The 6,914-nt window shown below is 47.1% G+C and overlaps 1 pseudogene; it reads left to right on the top strand.

Moving 5' to 3' along the window:
• The first annotated feature begins 4,155 nt into the window (after positions 1-4,155).
• Positions 4,156-5,947, top strand: LOC136550707 (protein NUCLEAR FUSION DEFECTIVE 4-like; annotated as a pseudogene).
• The last annotated feature ends 967 nt before the right edge of the window (positions 5,948-6,914 follow it).

The raw sequence follows: 6,914 nt of genomic DNA, 5'->3' as shown, positions 1-6,914 counted from the left end.
CAATGAATGCGGGTTTTATGTAATGTGGGCAATGCTTCGCTACATCGGCGGGAAATCGGAAGAAGCCGATAAGTTGATGTGTATAATCCCCATTTCATTTATGTCTGTTAATAATTCAATAAAATGATTTACTGTTCCTCTTTGGATATCATCTATTTTGAACGACAGCGCAAGAAATATAACCACCAATGGCTGTTAGACATGGAGATCGTCGCACTGTAATCGGAGCTCGCAAAGTTCATCTTAGCCGAGGTATTGAAAAAAGATGGAGTATTTTTCATTGCACAATCCGTGAGGTACAAGGACCAGTATGGCCCAGAGCGGCTCGCCAGATTATCGTAAGAAGTCCAAGAAGCATTGCACAATCTGTGAAGTCCGATAACATTTCTTTTTTGTTTTGAGGGATCGAGATCTAGATAAGAACATTTGAACTGTAACCGTAACATTTATAATGTTTAATATTGATGGACCTGTCGTCTGCGTAGCGTATATAAAGCGAAACCCGATTCCACGAAAAAATATAAATTAAAATCAATTATAAAACAATAAAATACGAATGGGCCATCACTGCCGGTTAGCAACGAACCGGCAGTATTGTGGTAACCATCACTACCGGTTATCAACAAACCGACAGTGTTGTCTTGCTCAACACTGCCGGTTTGAGCCATGAACCGACAGGGTTGTCTTGCTCAACACTGCCGGCTTGAGCCATGAACTGACAGTGTTGTCTTGCTCAACACTGCCGGCTTGAGCCATGAACCGACAGTGTAGGCTTGCTCAACACTGTTGGCTTGAGCCAAGAATCGACACTCTTGAAGCAACCATCACTGTCGGTTGGGACTACAAACTGGCAGTGTTGTTCAACTATACACTGTCGGGTGGGGCCTGGAACCGACACTGTTGCCTGTAGATCAGTGTCGGTTTTTAAGAACCGACAGTGATGTTAATCCCCCATCACTGTCGGTATACCACTGTCGGTTCAAAATCCGGTAATGAATGGGTTTTTTTAACCGACAGTGATGTTCAGATCTAGGGTAGTGTGAAGTCTAATTTTAATCGGGAAGTAATCTGTGTTACCATCGTTTGTTCGAATACTAATCACAACATTGTTGTACATGTCCTTGATGAGAGTCACGTATTTTAATAACTTTATATTTGTCCAAAGACAACCGTATAACATTTCTTGGTATTAAAAAAAACGTGCTCGTCGAGCGTGGTCGTGAAAAATTGTAGTTTAGTTTTTGCCACATGAAATTGGATAGATTTTCGTGAAATTTCTACACGGTTTTTATAAAGTTGCTAGGTTCCAACAAGCAGTGAAAAACTAACTAGCTAGAGAGAAGCTGTTTTCTGGTGGACAAGTCGCTATTGAGCTGTCACGCCAAGTAGTTGTATGGGTAAAGCATTTTCAATAAAGGTGGGCTTGAAAAGGAGCCTTACGAAAGCAAGTTTTAAGGTTGTTTTATTAGACATATTTCGTTATGGACTAACTGAACAATGTTTCTGGAATTACTGAATTGTTTAATTTAATCTGGTTGGATCCCAGAAATAGACAACGGGCCGGTTCCTAATAACTTTCTAACATGTCTCAGCAGCTAGCACTAGCGGCATTACTGTAGCTAGCTAGTAACTAATAACCCATGCATGTGAACTAGATGGATACTATTAGATATCCTTGAAATTTGGTTTATGCTGATGCTTTTGTTGATTTGTTATGAAAGAAAAACACTGTTCGCTCGCTAAAAAGTACGGCTAAAGTAGTTCAAGTGAACAGAGTTCTTTTCCTCTCCCAATTAGCTGACCCTTCCTTCTGCTGAACTTTCCAGCGCTACAGATAACTTGATCATTCGACACGGTACATACACGTTCAGATCGGAATATAAGATATAAGAAGATAAGAATACGTGCAGATTATATTCCTTAAACACAGTACGTACACACGTACGTTCGGATGCGTCGAGGGTCATCAGTGACGTCTTCCGTCGCGTCGAGGGTCATCAGTGACGTAGGCCACTTGAAACGATCGGGACCGAAGTTTTTTCAAAGAAATTCTGGTGTTTTTATACTCTCTCCGTGCTAAAAAATAAAGTCAACTTTGACTACTTATTTTTATAAAGATATTTATCAAAAAAGTGGTATATGTAAAATTTTGTGAAAGTATTTTTCAAGACAAATCTATACATATGGTTTTCACATTTCCAAACTCAACAACTTAAAAGTTATTCATGATTTATATTCCTAGTATTTGACCCGAGCCTTGTCCAAAACGATTTTATTTTTTAGTATGGAGGAAGTATAAAAACAACAATCAATCTCTCTCGAATAAAGCTATGATTTTTTTTAGTACTCATTTGCATCCTACAGGTTTACCCCGTGAGGACATTTAACTACTTTTCAAGTTCCATTAGACATAATTGATTCGATCTCACTACGTACTGCTTCCTTCCACAAGTTAGCGTTTAGGAGATGAGTATGCCTCTTCAATGATTCTTGGAGTGTCATCCACGAGGTATACAATGTAGTGATCACTAGAAAACTCTGTAGTCCTTTGTCTCTTACACTTTTGAATATCTACGTTGACATCCTCCTCTGGATTTCCATATGGGTTTCCTCACAGTGTTCTATCGGAACTTACTTATTTTTATTCCTATTGTTTTATTGCTTAAGGTATGGTTTATTAGATAGATGAACAAATAACTTCTAATGAAACACCAACAGATAAATAACATTTTTAGGAAAAGAATGGTATTGATTTCACATTTTTTTTATTCAAAATAAAATAAGATAAGATTTTAGAGATTAAAGTGCTTTTTTATTATTTTGAAAAATAGAAAGCCACCTTTGCAAACTACCTAAATTACTAAATTTATTTAGTTTTGACAGTTGGAGGATTTCTAGTACCCGTTTTCACAGTTTAGCGTTAAAAGTCGAACTGAAGGTTGAAATATTTACTTTACCTGGCAGTATATTAGCTACCTAATATTACGAACTGTCCCCTGTGAACTCACCTCATCGTCTCTCTTAATTTCACTTGACTGACTACACAAACAATCGGCGGTAAATGGAAAAAAAAATGCTTGAATCACCGCTGTTTTTTTTTTAGAAAATTAACGAGATAAATATAAAGTATTTTCTAGTTATATATAGTAAAGAATTTTCGGATTGAGTAACCAAAAAGTAGTAACTGAAAATAGGTGCTTATAGCATCAGAGGAGGACCATTGACTTCTGGATTGTCCAACGGCTTTTAGTTTGAACTGCTGGTTGTCTGATGCTGGCATGGTGCACCACAGAAATGATCTGTACGTCGTGGTGCGCACGTAGGTTTTCGGTGGCCGAAGAAACAGATTTAAAACAATAGGCCATGGCATGGTCTGTAAAAAATTGTCGACGAGAATTCCTGTTAGGTTTTATTCGTATGTATGTACTAGTAAGTAGGAACACAGGACTTGGTAAACTGCCAAGGCTTATTCGAGAGAGAAGCACAAGAAGAACCTAGACGAACTTGATACATGACATGACATGCTTCTTCGAGCGCCGCGTTAACGACGGTTGGGGAAGAAATGTGGGGAGTGTTCGGCTGTAATTATAAACCGGTTTATAAGTTGTGGTATAATATTTTTTCTTCTAATAAATTAGCCGTATAAATCAGCACGGACTTTATAGTGGGTGGGTCGCAAATGGCAGTCCAGGCTAAACATATAATAAATATAGAGTGGGGGACCACATGACACGCTTCTGCTGGACCGCTGTCTGATGTCGCGCCACTGCGCCAGAGGTACCATGCTTACCGGAAAAATATTTTGTGCGACGGTGCCGTACTGAGCTGCTCGTGCGACGCCTCTCACCTAGGTGTATGGCACGCTGGTCCCACCAAACTGATCAACCAGGAGAGAAAAAAATCAGGCGTTAATTTGACCGGACGGGTGCGACACAGGACCGGAGCCGTGGTATCCATCCGGCCGGGAGGTGTCGCACGGGTGCGAAATGCGACGCCGTGGCATAGAATTCCAGTGGTATCCATCCGGCCGGGAGGAGAATTCTCTTCGATGCATACCCGTCACCATCTATAAATACTCCTATGTTTAAAGCCGTGCGCACACAAAAGACAAAACCCACTACAATAGTCCAGTAGTCCCAGTAGGCAGTAGCGGCCATGGTTTCCGGCGGCAACCAGGCGGCGGCGGCTGCAGGCGAAGGCCATGGTGCCGCGGCCGTGACGCGTTTCGCGCTGCACGTCCTGCGCGGGCGCTGGTTCATGTTCTTCGCCTCTACTATGGTCATGGCGTCCGGCGGCGGCGCGTACATCTTCGGCGCCTACTCCAAGGCCATCAAGGCATCGTTCGGGTACGACCAGAAGACGCTCGACAGCCTGAGCTTCTACAAGAACCTCGGCGCAAGCCTGGGCGTCCTGCCTGGCGTAATCAGCGAGGTCGCCTCGCCGTGGGTCTTGCTTCTGGCCGGCGCCGCCATGAACTTGACGGGCTACCTCATGATATACCTGGGCGTGTCTGGGCGCACCACTCGGCCGCCGGTGTGGCTCATGTGCGTGTACATAGCCTGTGGCGCAACTTCACAGAACTTCGGCAGCACCGGTGCGATGGTCACCGCCGTCAGCAACTTTCCAGACGACCGCGGCGTCGTGCTCGGCCTGCTCCTGGGCTTCGCCGGACTCGGCGGCGCCATCCTGACGCAGCTCCACCGCTCCTTCGACGGCGCCGAAGATGGAGCCGCGCTTCTCCGGCTTATGGCGTGGCTCCCCACCGCCATCCTGCTGCTCTCCACGTTCGCCGTCCGGCTCATGGCGCGGGACACGTTGACGGGAACGGCGGCGCGCGGGGAACGCAAAGGCGTCCTGGGTCTCCTCCGCGTCTCTGTCTTGGCTGCCGTCTACCTCCTCATCTTGAATATCGTGGAGCTGAAGCCTGAAGGTGGCCCGGCTACCTAGGCTCGCCTACTACGTGACGGCCACCCTGCTCCTCGTCATCCTCGTCATCTTACCTCTCGTCGTCGTCGTCAAGCAGGAGGTGGAGACTTACTGCATTCTTCCACGCTCTTCGTCGACTAGGTCGACTCCAACAACCTCCTCCTCGGCGTCGGCGTCGGCGTCCCGCGACGCATCCGGGTGCGTGGTCACCAAGAAACCGTCATCGACGTCGGGCTTCCAGTCCCACGATCACGAAGACGTCTTGGCCAACAAGGCCATCGGTATCCTGCGTGCTGTCTGCAGCTCGTACATGCTACTGCTCTTGGTCACCACCATGTGTGGCGTCGGTGGCACGCTGACGGTGATCGACAACATGGGCCAGATCGGGCAGTCGCTGGGGTACTCGCAGCGCAGCATCTCCATGCTGGTCTCCCTGGTGAGCCTGTCCAACTACGCCGGCCGCGTGGTGGCAGGCTTGGCCTCTGACTACATGGTCGCCGCCCGCAAGCTGCCGCGGCCGCTGGCGCTCACCGTGACGCAGCTCCTCGCGTGCGTTGGCCACCTGCTCATCGCCTTGGGAGTGCGCAGCGGGCTGTACGCCGCGTCAGTGGTCGTCGGCTTCTGCCTCGGCGCGCACTGGACGGTGCTGTTCGCCGTGATCTCCGAAGTGTTCGACCTCACGCACTTCCCCGTGCTCTACAACCTGGCCACGCTGGCGAGCCCCGCCGGCTCATACGTCCTGAACGTGCAGGTTACGGGCCGCCTGTACGACCGCGAGTCGCAGCGGCAGGGGAGCAACGTCCTCTCCTGCGTCGGGGTGGGGTGCTTCAAGGTGCCGTTCATGATCGTCGCTGGCGTGACGCTGGTCGGCGCGGCGGCGTCCTTGTTGCTGGCGTGGAGGACATGGGCGCTATACCGTGAACGATTCAAGTTCAGTGTCACTATTGCTGCTGCTGGAGTGGTGACGACGACCGATCTAGCATCAGCAGCCGAGAATGAAAGAGACGGTTGTTTGATTTGATCAACGGGCAGGACATATATTGGAGGACGATGTTGTACAAGTGTATGAAGACGAAGGAGCCGGATCTGGGGAGCTAGATAGGCTGTGTTTAGTTCCCAAAAAGTGCTACAGTAGCCATCACATCGAATCTTGCGATACGTGCATGGAGCATTACATATAGACGAAAAAAAAACTAATTGCACAGTTTGGTTGGAAATCGCGAGACGAACGTTTTGAGCCTAATTAGTCCATGATTGAACACTAATTGCCAAATAAAAACGAAAAGTGCTACAGTAGCCGATTTCCCAAATTTCACGAACTAAACACAGCCTTGGGCCTCCAGCTCCATGGAGTTGAAGTTGGTGCAGATCAGATGTCCGGTGTGTGTGGTAGAGGAGCTGGATATGATCACTCCATGAATGTCAAAAAGGAAAATAAAAACCGACCTTAATTTATATAGATAAAAGAAAAGAAAATAAAATACATGTTGATGTAGTATGAAGCAAGCTATGGCTAGTGTCAAGCGACAGCAGTTCAGTTTGGCGGTGGCGCCCCGGCCGGGAGGACGAAGTCGTCATCGCCATCACTATCCACTATTCCTTCAATTTCAAACTGCAGGGCTACGTAGTCTATAGCTATCGATTCTCCGCAAGCAAGACATGCGTGTGCGCGTCGTCGTCTAGGCGGCGTAGCAAGACATGCGTGTGTGCCCTGTCAACTCCGCCCATCCACGTGAATCATCGAGCGTTGAAAGAAGCTACTTCAAGTGTGGATATCGGACAATTTACATCTCTCGCGCATCGGCGGCGCAGGCATAGATAGAAGGGTACTCCTATGTAGCTGCATCCGTCTAGTTCACATGGGTTATTAGTTACTCGATCCTACTATGCTGGGACATGTTAGAAAGTTATTAGGAACCGGCCCGGTGTCTACTTCTACGATCCAACCAGTTAAATTAAACAATTCAGTAATTCCAGAAACATGCAGT

Source organism: Miscanthus floridulus, chromosome 4, assembly GCF_019320115.1.
Source record: "Miscanthus floridulus cultivar M001 chromosome 4, ASM1932011v1, whole genome shotgun sequence".
NCBI lineage: Eukaryota > Viridiplantae > Streptophyta > Magnoliopsida > Poales > Poaceae > Miscanthus > Miscanthus floridulus.
This window is presented reverse-complemented; position numbering and strand designations above follow the sequence as displayed.